The sequence below is a fragment of the Peromyscus maniculatus genome, chromosome 19 (genome assembly GCF_049852395.1).
Source record: "Peromyscus maniculatus bairdii isolate BWxNUB_F1_BW_parent chromosome 19, HU_Pman_BW_mat_3.1, whole genome shotgun sequence".
In the NCBI taxonomy this organism is placed as follows: Eukaryota; Metazoa; Chordata; class Mammalia; order Rodentia; family Cricetidae; genus Peromyscus; species Peromyscus maniculatus.
The window spans coordinates 41,847,776-41,862,198 of NC_134870.1; the positions used below are offsets into that span (position 1 = coordinate 41,847,776).

A 14,423-nucleotide genomic window follows, 5' to 3' on the forward strand; every position below is an offset into this window, starting at 1 on the left:
TTTCTAACAGTTCTCCTAGCCCTTGGTGCAGGAATGCACTCCTATACCCCAGCCAGGCACACAGACTTAGCTATGCTTGGGACCAGTCCTGGCCAGTAGAGTGGCAACTTCCATCTCATCCCAGAACAAGGGCTACTGTGCATCCCATTCTTCTCAATACTATTGGACAGGATCGCCCTTATACCTAGACCCCAGCCTGTCCCCTGGGTAGCTAGGCTAAAGCACTGTTCCAGAGGAAGAGTATGTGTCACAATGGGCACTACATCACAGGATGAGGTAGGTGACTTGTGAGGTATAACTACAGGGCAAATGTGACCCCAATTCAGTTGTTAACTGATATTGATGAAGTGACAACTTTGGAGACCAGTCTTCTAAAGAGATGCCAAGAAAGCTTCCTAGACGTTTGGGCTCTCTACCCCGCCACCCTCCTCTTGTTCCTCCTGCTGCTCCTCTCTCTTATTGTTCAAGCTCTCGTCATGTTATGCCTACTCAGCCTTCTGCCTGTAGACAAGCCACAGAGAGCAATTTCAATTCTGCTTCTCAGACTACTCATTTGCCTTCTATGAAGCATACAGCCACCTACTCCAACTTAATGGCCTACTGGCCCACCTTTTTCTCTATTGCCAGAAGTTCCACTAAGTGTCCTGCTCTAGTTTCTCACACTTCCTGTAATGTCAAGTCTCCCTTCACTCCGCCTAACAGCCCCACTGAATCATTCCCTAGTCTGTCATACTCACCAAGAGGACAGCTGCTGCCTGCAGGACTGAATAAGATACATTTCGATCCCAGGAAGGGGATTTAGCAGGTAAGGGTGCAATTCCTGATTTTCGTGACTGTGGGTTCCAAGCAGCCTGACTAGTAAACACAGGAAAGGCAGGATGGTGAAGCTAGTACTCACCACAGATCCTCTCAGAACTGATATCTCCCCTGTCTTTATACTAGGCTGTAATTGAGAGACATTCAAAGAATCGAGGAGAAACCAATGTCTTCGGAAGGCTACAGAATCACCAGAAAGCCATGCTTTTGCAAGATACCTTAGAATTTTACACGATCACTGGATATCATTGTGTTCATTAGGGTACAAGGAAGAAATGCCCTAGGACATACAGACTGTAAGTCAAGAAAGAGGTTAGAAATAAGAACCAAACAGTAACTGTAGTTTCTTCCTATGAACTGGGAGGCATAGATGAAATGTATATTGCCATAAGAAGCTGAGGGGTGGGGCCAGCATGACTAGGTAGGATTCTGGGGTTAGTTTGTGTGACTGGGAGATGTGTTAAACAATTTAAAGACTCTGTTTCCCTACATCTAAACATAGATGTTATGAAATTACCTCAAGAGTTTGGAGCAGTAAATTAGGTATTACTTGCAATGTGTTAGCAATTACAAAAGGCAATGAAGGAAAATTGATGCATGATATATACAGATATGGATGACATATAGATACACATGTATAAAAATTTGTAGAGAACCAATTACTTTGCATGATTCTTATGAATGAAATTCATTAAACACTTAAAGAATATTTTTGCTATAACCTTGTATTCCACAATGTATAAAGCAAAATATTCTTGTAGCAATGTGAAATTCCAGTACTTTGAGTGGAGAGAGACCTAAGGTGAGAACTAGAGTTTACAAAAGGAATTGTAATTGAGAACTGGAGGATGGTAATAAAAAGCTTATTTAAATATACTATTCATACAAAAATGGCAGACAAGTTGTGATATACAAAATGGAAACACACTACAAGGGTAACTGCTAGTAAACTATAACAAATAAAAATACTAATTCAACTAATATGAAGTAATATCTTAAATGATAATAATTTAAGTTTGTCAATTATATGATAGAGTTGAAATTTACTGGTCCAGTCTAATTGCTGTGTATGAATTACTTAAACAAAGACACAGATACATTAAAATGAAAAGATAGATGTAGCTGCCTATTAAAATTCTGTCCTTGGTGGGAATATACTTTATCTTGCCAAAATGGACAGAATATTATCTTTATATTTACCTGTAATTCATCTAGATATATCAATGATGAGAAAGGTCTTTAAGAGTTTAATTTAGCTATATTGGTGTGCTGACTTTTTCCTGTTTCATTCCTGCTTCAGAAATCCTCATCAAGGATTCAATAACTTGTCTATATAGTTACTGTTAACTGAGAGGAACACTGTATTTTACCCAAAGAGCTTATACTTAGACCCTGAGCCCATGTATTGGTTGTCAAGTAGATCAGTGGAGAATATGCACACTTCACAATGGACATTCAGTAAAGGAATGAGGTGAGAGGTGATCTGTGAGATGCAGGACACAGCAGGTCTGGCATAGGCTCAGTCACTCCCTGATTTTGATGAAGTACCAACTTTGGAGAGACTTCTACAAGGATGACATGAACATCTGAGATTCTTTTCCGTACCATACCCTTCCATTTATAGTAGTATTCCTTTCTCCCGGTCCAAGCCACCATCACTGTAGTGCTTGTCAGCCTTCTAGCTGTCTATCCATCACTCAAGCAAATGTAAATTCTGTTTTCTGACCTACTGATTTCCTCCCTCTGACACATTCTTCCTTGTACCCCACCTCAATGATCCATGCCCAATTCTTCCTCTTCCCTGTCCTCCTCCTAGGCCACTTATTAAATTACATCCCATCTTTTATCTTTTTTTTTTCTCTTCTGGTGACCACTCATCCTATCTATTACTCATTCATCCCTGCCAAACACCTGAGGCCCTCTGTGAAACTGAGTAAAAAAAAAATCCCAAGAAGCCAACTTCTCGACTGATGTTATATTTCAGAATTGTCCATCACTATGCTTTCATATGTTGATGATATCATCGACATAAGAAATTCAGACTGATGATTACCCAATCAGCCTAGCACCCCTCCATTTCTTTGTTAACCTAGATACATCTGTTCATCATGAAATACCTCAGATTTTTAATGAAACCAGTCCCCTAAGCATATGAGAAGGCACAATATACAGTAAGTATGGTTCTTTACACACACTGAAAGGGCTTGTCTTATTTCTAAAATTCATTCAGTGTATAATTCAGAGACTAAGGAAAGAATATAACTGGCAAGAGATACTGGGTTTCACAAAGATTGGAATCATAGCCTTTGGTAAATGTGCTACATTCACTTAGTAAGCATTGGTAAGTAAAACATATAAGTGAAGCTTAAGAGGACAGTATAGAATCTAAATTGGCCTGGATTTCAATATGGACTCAGTTTACTAGTTTACTTGGTTACAGAGTCGAGACATTTTATTACTCAGTTTCCTTCTCATAAGATGGAGAGATGACCAAAAGTGCCTCCTAGGTTTGCAAGAGGTGAATGAGGTTTGATTGGTAATATCTAAAACAGTTCTTGTCACAAAGAAAGGGCTAGATAACTGTAGGCTTCCTGTGGAAAGAGTCGCTTGTGTGGCATGGGGAGATTAGGACCAAAATCTGACAGTACAGAGATAAATACAAAATTCCTAAAGTTAGTCTTGGTTGGAAGACAGTTCAAGACACCCTATTTTAGATTTTGCTAATGCAGCATTGGAGGGAGGGTGAATGAAGGAGGGTAGCGGAAGATAGAAATTATTCAGTTAACTAAATGGAAGATTTAGAAAAAAATATGGTGACACACAATTCCCTTTTCATAGAAAATAAAGACCTGGTACATGTAGGTGGAAGTTTTGCAACTTTGCCCTGTCAGCATACCTCATATCAATCTCAACACACATGACAAGAAGAACAATCTTGGCTGGTCCAGTAACAAACACAACTCAGAGCCATCTGGACATTTCATATGGAGGTGTGCATCTGGGCAACTTGAAAGCTGTCTTTGTGTATTCCATACCTATTTATCATTATGAATATGGAGATAGAGTCCCCAATTGGCACTGGCATCACAAAAAGAAATAATGTATACTGAGAACACTGAATGATTGGATTACAGAGTCACAAGACATAATTTAGCTGGAGTTTAAGGATAATATGTTTGTTCAAGGACAGACTTGACTTGGTCCCATTGTCAGTCACCTTGCCTATGGGAAAGCCTTTCCCTATTCAGACAGAATACTGCCAGCATCAGTGTGGGCAAGCAGGAGGTCAGACTCAATAAGAAACTTGCTATTCATGTCATTTTGTAACACTTGTTTAACATACGCCATTCACAATAATGGCAGTGTACAATCTATAAGATATATTCATATATATTTAGTGTATTCAAATACTCATCCTTGTTTACTGTAGAGCTGTTCACAATAAGTTGCAGAATCATCATAAATATCCAGCAACACATGAATGGATAAAGAAAGTGTAGTATATATACAATGGAGTTTGATTCAGCCACAAAGAGCAAGATTTTGTCATTTAGAGGAAAATACATGTAACTGGAGATCATCATTGCTAAGTGTATGTACAGACATTCATATATGCACATATATGACATGAAGTAGATAATGGGCATAATTCATGAAGGGTAACTGGGACTGAATATTGTCAAATCACATGGTATACATGAACAAAATGTCATTATAAAACGTACCAATTAGGCAGCCAGGAGATGGTGGTGCACACCTTTAATTCCAGCACTTGGGAGGCAGAGGCAGGTGAATTTCTGTAAGTTTGAGGCCAGCCTGGTCTACAAAGCAAGTTCTAGGAAAAGTTTTCTGATAAAAGTAAGACCCTTGTTCAGGGTGTGATAATTTAAAGGTGAATACCAGAAGAAATGGAAAGAACTAGTTATATGTTTTTACCTCATTTTTTCCCTTCTTTTTGTATTTTTTCTTTTTTGGTAAGAAATCCTCTTACAGGGTAGTAATAAAAAAAATTGAGAAGAGAAGTAAAACAGTGCAGAGAAAGAGAGTAAAGAGGAGGTACAGAGAAGACATAAGAGCAAAAAGGATAAAGTGTGCAAGTCATAAGTTTCCTCTAAAATGTCAAGACAACTCTTTATCAGGTGATGACATGTGGACACTGGCCTAACGATGATATGAGAAGGAGCCAGGAACACAGATGAGGGGTAATATTCAAAGACGATGAAATTTTTTTTTTTTTAAAAAGATCTCTTTAGGAAGGAATTTGTTTGATGTATTCTACAAACAGGTAGGAGGTTAAAATAATTAAAGAGGAGTCTGTAGTAGGGGTGAGAACAGCCAGGGAGACAGAGCTTTATAATCTATCAACAGGACTGAGTCTCACTTTCAATTAATTTTCATCAGCCATATTGGAGGTATATAGTTTTAAAAAATCAATCTGAGGTTAAAAATAAGGGTATAAATTTAGTTGGCCAAATGTTTACAGAGCATTTAGTAGACAGGATCATGGTGGGCTTTGAACTGAATGATCTGATTCATGTATAGTTTTGAAGTTACTCTTATCCTGTCAAGAGGAGAGCACATGATAGGAGAATATGAGTGATAATGAGAAGTCGGGAGTCTATGGAGACAGTCCAGGGTGAGAGCAATGATGACTTGAGTGGTTGAAACAAAAGCGATGAGAAGTGGTTTGCTTGGCTTTCATAAATGGATTTGGAACAAAACAGAAGAAAAATTGGAGATGACTCAAGTTCTGATCTATGGGGCTAGGAGAGTTAGCAAATGAGGGGAAGCAAGATAAGCAGGACTAAGGGATAAGATGGGGAATTTTTTAAGATATATGAACTTGATATAGACATAGTTAAAGTCCCAAATGTTAATTAAGGTCTCAAAACTAGAGGCACACATTTCAGTGATGACAATTTCGAAGCTGTCAGTCCATAAATGGTGCTCAAAATGGAGGGACAGTATGGACTTACTCAGCAATGGCCACTAAAGAGAAAAGAAAGGGGTGGAGAAAGAGGTGGAGAGTTCAACAAGGGAAGGGAGAATAAGGAAAAGAAAAAGTGAGAGTAAGAGAACAAGAACTTTTAGCAAAAGCAAAGGAAAAGCATGGTAGCTGTTTGCAGTTTCAGACCGGTCACAAGAAGGAATGCATGAATTTTTCAGTGAATCCAAAGCATAGGTTAGGAAAAGCTGTAGTGAAGGAGCAGGTTCTTGCATAAAATTCCCTGAGTTGCAAATACATTGCAAAGGAGAATGGCACTTTCAGTCTATGATGTGATTTTAAGGAAATTCCTAGAAAATATCAAAATTGGCTGCCATCCCAAAATATACAGACTTTGTGATTTTTCTATTATTTCAGCAGATATTTATGATATGTCTACTAAATAAAAAAGAAGAAAAATGTGCCGAGTGAGTTTCCAGGCTTACAGATACTGTACCAGGCAGTTTACACATGGGCAAAAGAAATGAGATCTACCTAGATTGTCAGAAAACTGTCAGAGAGAGGCTAGGCTCTTTTCATTAGACATGATTTAAGATCAAGTTGTTTAAGGGTATAGACTTAAACAAAAACCAGTTTTAGACACCCTAATTTGAGTTTCAAGCATTGGAGATATTATGTGGTTCCTCTCATAGCCTAACTGTCCTTATTTAGAGGTTACCTATGGACAGAGTGTTAGCTCCCAACAGCTTCCTACGATTCACAGTCTGATTAATTTTAGCAGGAAGAAAGCAGAATCTCACCTCTCCCAAACTTCTGACAGAAATGACATTTATTCTCACTGACTTCAAATAATTAGATGCCTGTCTGAGAACCAACCGCCATGGCTGGGGAAGGGTGGGGTCATGTGGATTTCATTAACTATGTGTACCTATGGGCCACACAGAGTTATGAGTTATGTGAATTAAAGGCGGTGGTGATATTGGTTCAAAAATATGACAGATTATTAAGAAAAGAAGGGAAATCGGATACAGTGATTATACATATATTTGTGTGTGTATGAATATGTGTACATACACATAGCATAATATATACATGTACTGTTAATCAACATAATCAAAGAAGGTGCCTGGAGAGTGTAACATTTGGATTTATCCCTGAGAAGTCAAGCAAATAAACTATTACAGGAAAAAGATGAGATCCTAAGTTAACATATTATAAGGCAAATAGGCAGTGCCAAAAAGGTTTTGTATGTGCGTGTATGGGCTCATGTATGTGGTGCCTAAGGATGGTAAAAGCCTAGAGTAGAATGTATTAATAGCTTGGAATTTAGAGGTAAGATAATATACTATTTAGAATGTGATCAGCAATTAATATAGCCTGTGTCATGTAATATTTGTTTATTTAGGACCAGAACTAGGAACTTCCAATTTTTGAGCTCTTAATATTCTTCCATTTCAACATCCTAGAAATGTTGATGTTTGTTTTGTGACTTCATAATCTCACACACAGACAAAAACAATAGATCCCTTTTAAGCAGTTTTTCTCAGAAAGAGTATATATATATATCTTGTTCTACTTCTGAGGGTTTAGTTCTAGTATACCCGGCATCTCCTAGACACCAAAATCTTTCAGATAGTTGAAACTTATATGAAGTATCACATGTTTGAAGTATGACCGAAGTACATCATTCTATACATCTCCAAATCATCTGTAGATTAGTTATGGTACCCAATACAAATGCTCTTAATCACAAATTTTAAAATGTTTTTGTTTGAATTTGTGGAGGTTATGCTCATGACTATGGAAGTGTAACTTTGTTTCAAAAGTTCCTATGTGAGCTTAGGTGGAAGTTATAGCAGTTATAGCCCAGACATTCACATACCCTTGACCAAAGACCAGTCCTCCTTTGTTTTAGGAAGGTCATCCTAGTGCACAGTCTAAGAAGAAACACACAAGGATTGGTAAGAGAGAAAGGATGCCTGTGCATCCAGCCAGATTGATATAATCAACTCTGGTGATTAATAGGATAACTTGTCATGGAGGACCACTTCATGAGTAGTCATACCCAGCTGTCATGACTGTGAATCACAACAATGACAGCATAACAAGATATCAAAAGGAGAAGTAGTGGCACTTATGTCTTAGAGGCAACCAAGAGTTGTCTAATTGAAATTAAGGCCTGCTCAATGGGAGGGGGATTCAAGCCTGACACAGTACATTTAGCCCACTATCCATGTAAGGTCATACCATGGGACTGAGAGTGGAACTTACTATTGCTGCTTTCCCAGGCTCGGATAATCTCCAACTCAGTCCTTGCTACTCCTCCTTATACCCACAGATGAGGGTAACCCGAGCCTTACCAAACAGATATCTTGTTGTTACAGACACAGAGAAGATAACAAGCTACAAATGGTCAAAATACTAAGAACAGACCATGGGGTACCCAGGCAAAATGGATAGATTTACCACATAAACCCTACACCTAATGCTCAGGGATCATCACCGAAGAGGGGACAAGGAAAAAAAAAGTGGGGAGAGGGAAAGAACCAGAGGACCGGAAAGCTGCGTGTGAGATTATAACTTCTATATAGAACTTATTAAGCTCAACCGTAAGGTTGACTAAATAAGACCTGAAAAAGGGCAAGACCAACATGCCATCACAGAGCAAGGAAATCTCACAATGCCTCACCTCTAGATGATGAGGTGATTAATGACTGCTGGGAGGAGGAAAATTAGTCTCACTCAGGGATGAACCCTCCACCCCCACCCAATTGATTATACCAAGTGGTCACATTTAAAAACATAGACATAAAGTAATACTAAATGGACTCAATACACTATATTTATATATTTCTATGTGTGTACATATGTAACAAACTAGAAAAAGTACACATTTTCAAGCATTACTAATGTTGCTAAAGTGTGATCTAACCAACAGTCTAACATAAAACTGACAAGGTATATACATTTTTTTTAGCATAAATTTATATAATCTCCTTGGGTATAATTGAGCCTCTTGTAGAAGAGATAATAGGTTTCTATGACTAGACAAAAATCAATCAAGATTTGGGCTCAGCTTGGGCATACAGCAAGCTGCATTCAGTAATAGTAAGGGTAAAGAGGCACTGGGTACTGAAAAGACAGATAATAGGACTGTTACAATGAAAGAATGATCTAGAAGAGTGATGCTTTCAATTTACAGTGAGTGAGGTAAGTAAGCATGTAGCAAGGAGAAATAAAAAACAAATTAGCAAGTAGCAGGTGTCAAGACATCAAATTGGACACAACATTCAGTAGAAGCAACTGGAGTAGCCCCATTGGGAGAGCAAGCAAAAATAACACCCTCAAATCAGGGGTTTATAATCTGCAGCAGAAATGACCAGGGAAGTTTGTGAACCTATCTCACTATCATTCCTGACTGGAAGATTTCCAGACAGGACAGAGCATTGGATAGAATAGAGAAGTCCTTGATACTTGTTCTACTACAGGTATTATTTTACCAGAAAATTAACAATACTAACCTCTGCAGAAATGTATCATCCTCTTGTTGTTCTCAAGAACACAATGTTTGAAGGCTCTGAGTAGTTTGCTGTTCACCCTCTTCTGTGTCAGAGAGGCAGGGGTCAGCCTATGCCCCCCCTCCGGAAAGGTCTAGGGAAGATACTTGAGATAAATATAATTGAGTCTGAGAAGCCTATATTTGCTCTCAGGATCAGCTCTCGACAAGCACACAAATAATCATGAGAATAAAATAGAATTTTTACTATAAATTACCAATATAATTTATATCACAAGGATCTCCACAGGTTCAGAGATGCAAGATGAATGTGGAAGTTCTGTAGAGAGGAGGCAGAAGATGAACTATGGGGAATGGTGATGGGGAGCACTTGAAGATCATGAACTGAGCATGGCTCCTGACAAGATAACATCTGCCGCCTAAGCCTGACCTTGCAGGTCACCGTCCATTCAGTGTGAAGCTATATATTAAAAGAAAGAAAGAAAAGAAAATTGAAGGCTCTCACTTTTTTTCCACTATGTTTTACCAGACTTTTTAATTACTTTAATTTCCTCAGATCCCCATGAGACAACTTACAATTATTGAATGTGCTTGCCAATTTAATTTCTATTGAACATTCAAACTTCTCCATATTCTTCACCAACTACTTGGCTTCTTTGGCAGAGGGTGTGGAATGTAGCTGTGTGCTGCCTTTTACTTAACTTATTGTAAGGTTTTTGTTTTTTTTTAATTTACACAAACTGAATTCAACATTCAGCACTTTGTGTCACTGGTTAATGCTTATTTTACTTAAGTTTTTTTTAACATTTATTTATTGATTTTTATATAGTGTTCTGCATGCATGCATGCCTACATATCAGAAGAGGACACCAGATCTCATTACAGATGGTTATGAGCTACCATATGGTTGCTGGGAATTGAACCTAGAACCTCTGGAAATGCAGCCAATGCTCTTATCATCTGAGCCATCTCTCTAGCCCTTACTTGAGTTTTTAAATTCTTCATTTAAACAAATTTAGCACCAATACAGCAACTTGGAAACTCATAACAGAAAATGACAAGGGCACCAACTCTGTCATCAGTGGTATTCATGGCCCTTTATGGAAATGAGTACCGAACAAAGGAAACAGAGAGATACTTAGGTTCAGTGTGCTGTTTCAAAACGTATTTAAAAATGAGGAAATCTGTCTTTCTGACTTGTATCATGATGTTGTTAATCCACATTTGCAATACTCAGAACATCACTCCAGTAAGACACAGGCCTTTTCTAACTAAGAGGGAATGAAGTCTCTAAAACCTATGCTTGCTGGCCATCTTATAAACCCAGATCAGCTGTTTATACTGCCACACAATAAGTCCATTTGTTATTAACAAGTTTATAGGACTTGAATATAATTTCCTAAAACAATCACATCTGTGATAAAAAAAAATCTTGCAGAAGTAGTAATTTTTCATGATTAAGAAAATATTATTTTGGGGTATAAACCAAACCTAACATGAAAATGTAGCAAACATTTTAAAATGATCAAAATGATTTGCCATAGTCTAAAACATCCACAGCTAGTCATATGACTATAAATTTATGTTTTCAGTCAAATTTTGTCATGCTCAATATGCAAGTGCCCATATATTTCTTCAAATTAATGACTTCCACTGTTTTAAATTTTGAATTCCATCCTTTTAGCTACTTTGGGAGGTGAATTTCAATGGAAGGCAAGAAATCCTTAGTGTGGAATTATCAGTTCTGTAATTGGTTTATGTTTTATGTAATATAGCAAAAAATTAAAAGTAATATTTTGGGTTCATTTTTATGTATCTTCCTATTTTTTAAAAATATATATTACTACTGTTTCATACATTGACATCAGAAAAACAAATTCTGAAGTTGTTTATGCTAAGTAGCAATTTAAAATATAAATTCTCATATGTAATATAATTTAATTTGTTTTATTACTTTAAATAGGCATTTAAATTAATATATTTACATGAATTTAATATAATAACACTTAAAAATTTAAGTGTTGAAAAGAACTGTTGGATTGCTAGGCTCTAAAATTCTGTATTGGTAATTTCTAAGCCAAGAAATAATAAGGTATATAGATCAAATTTTGCCACATGGAGCCACCTGCAACTATACCTTGAATTGAAATATTTGCCTTTTATTTTAAAGTTTCACTTTTTAAAAAATGAAAACTGAAGTAGAACTACATTACTTTCTTCCCTCCCTTTCCAATCTTCCCTCAAACCCATTCCATATTCTTCTACACTCAGGTTAATAACTTTTTATTTTTGTTGTATACATGTATGCACACACACACAAATACACATGCGAGTGCACACACATGCTGTTTGCTAAGGTTATTATTTCTTTGTTTGTATATGGTTTCAAAGATGACAATCTGTATTGGACAGTCGGCAAGGAGGCTCATCCAGGGGAGAGTCCAATTCTCCTTCTCCCAGAAGTCACTTATTGCATATAAGCCTTTTATCTAAGGGCAGGACTCGGAAATTATCCCCCTTCCATATTAACATGCCCATTGACTCGTGTGAAACAATCCTTTTGTACACTGTAAATATGTATTACTCTCATTGGCCAATAAAAGCTGATTGGCCAATAGCCAGACAAAAGGTATGGGCAGAGTGATCAAACAGAGGATACAGAGAGAAGAAGGGCAGAGTCAGAGAGTCGAGAAGAGACACAGAGAAGTGAGATGAATGTGCCATGCTAATAAAGGTACAACCATGTGGCAGAATGTAAATAAGGAATATGGGTTAATTTAAAATGTAGGTGATAGTAATAAGCCTGAGCTATTGGCTGAGCATTTACTAATAATGTAAATCTCTGTGTGGTAATTTGGAAGTGGCTCCCAGGATGGGAAAACTTTGCCTACAATTGATATTGTCATTGTTCCAGTCTTGTATATGCAGTAGTACAGGAGATATTATTTCACAGCACACTTCTAGACAATATGTATTATCGATATAGCCTTTGGTTGCCTCTCAGGGGTTGAGAGTAGACCTCTATTGGTGAAGATATTACACACTTAGAACACAGTACTCAGATGAGTTGAGCTGGGTATGACTTGTAATCTTCCATGGTTCCAGAAAATACTGTGCAAGCTGTCAAGGGGAGGAAACAATTTAACAGTCCTATTCATCTCTGTAATACCTATGAACTATGACAATTATCAGCCTGGTAAGATATGCATAACGGTACAATAAGTGGCATTCACACATTCCAGGTGACCAATAGCTCCCTAACTGGACCTAAGGTCCACTTAACAATAGGGAAATCATACATGGTACTGGAAACTCAGCCAGCTTCTCAGGGGTCGTGAGGTCATGGACATTAGAATAGAATTTATGACTGCCACTTGGCTAGACTAGCATAATTCCTTACTACATTCTAAATCTTGTCCGTACACCCACAGGTAAGTTGAGCTCTCATCTCTCATCAAAGAAGCTTTCCTTTACAGCAAATGGAGACCTTCACAGGAGAATGTAACTGGACACAATCCAGAGACCAACAGTTGTGGAGAGCCCAGCCCCAAAGGATGAATCTACATAAAAGCTCTTGCACCTGTGGCTCAGGAAATATGGATGAGGGGATAGAAAGATTACAAGAGACATAATTTTCCTTTTTAAAAGTGATGTGAATGTCTAGTATAAAGCTTTGTATGCTTTAAAGCATCAAAACACTTGCGAATCGAAGCTTTCCTCAGGTTACTCTCTTGCAACTCCAGTTATAATATGCAGATGAACGCGATATGCAAATTAAAATATTTTTAGGCCTAAAGGAACATATCTAAATACAAGCAGGCAGACTAGCTTCCCAAAGGTTAAAAGAGATATTTTTGTCAGTCTGCTAGCTCATGAAAATGGCTGAAAGTCAAGTCGTGAAAACTCCAAACTATTTCTTCTTCCAGGACACTGCCCCTAAATGAGAAAACATGATAAAGTTCTATGTAGTGCACATACTACAACAAATGCATCTGCTGGCCTAATCCTTCAAATTGGAGTTCACAAACCATTTCACTGCAACGATTACAAAGTAAAATAGAAAAGCAATGAAAGGCGTTAGCCCATCCTTCAAAACCCACATTAAAAAGATGAAAGAACTGACTTCTGGACGTCTGCGTAAAAAAGGAAGCAAAACTATTGATACTGCAAGAAGTGAACAAAGAGAGAAAACTAATCTCTCTCTCTCTCTCTCTCTCTCTCTCTCTCTCTCTCTCTCTCTTTTAAAGATTTATTATGTATAGTATTCTGTCTGCACATATCCCTGCAAGCCAGAAGAGGGCATCAGATCTCATTACAGGTGGTTGTGAGCCACCATGTGGTTGCTGGGAATTCAACTCAGGACCTTTGGGAGAGCAAGCAAGTGCTCTTAACCTCTGAGCCATCTCTCCAGTCCTGAAAACTAATCTCGTAAATGTTACTGTTACCCTTATTTTAAAATAAACAAAATCCTATACCTTTATAGGCTGGAGAGATTGCTTAAGCCCTTAAGAGAACTGGCTGTTCTTCCAGAGAATCTGGGTTCAATTCCCTGAACCGCTATCATGCCTCACAAACATTTATAACTCAGTCCCATATATAATGCCTTCTCTGGCTGGCATAAAAACTGCATGTTTAGACATACATGTGCACAGACATACATGTGGGCAAAACACCCATGTACTCAAAAATAAGTAAATCAATTTTTCACAAATTCTATGCTTTAAAGTGAACACAAAGACAAAATGGAAGTATATATGACATCAAACCAAAGTATTATAAGAGTTGTTTCTGATATCTTTAATACAGTCTATGGGTTAAAAAATATCTCTCTCTCTCTCTCTCTCTCTCTCTCTCTCTCTCTCTTTGTGTGTGTGTGTGTGTGTGTGTGTGTGTGTGTGTGTGTGTGTGTATTCCTTTGCCTATTTCACATAATGTGAGTTAGAGAAAGTAAATGCACCTCTCTCTTCCTATGCAGCTTTGCATTTAAGCAAAAGATATTTCTGTGTTGGGTGCTCAGATAACTTGCCAAGAAGCAACTTCATATAATAACTCTGCAATAAATCCCTAGGGATTGCAAATTATGAATAGATCTAATAGTGGCTTCAAAGAGTATTAATCTTGTCCTCAACTACATAGAGATTCACA

The 14,423-nt window shown here is 37.6% G+C and overlaps 1 long non-coding RNA gene across 2 annotated transcripts; it reads left to right on the top strand.

The window, feature by feature from the left end:
- The first annotated feature begins 274 nt into the window (after positions 1 to 274).
- Positions 275 to 9,769, top strand: LOC121824050 (uncharacterized). 2 transcript variants are annotated; one of them, XR_006065793.2, is made up of 3 exons: positions 275 to 805; positions 943 to 1,112; positions 9,568 to 9,769. It is a non-coding gene; the product is annotated as an uncharacterized LOC121824050 (long non-coding RNA). The 2 variants fall into 2 exon arrangements; XR_006065794.2 differs by having other exon boundaries at positions 282 to 805; positions 9,557 to 9,769.
- Positions 9,770 to 14,423: the final 4,654 nt, after the last annotated feature.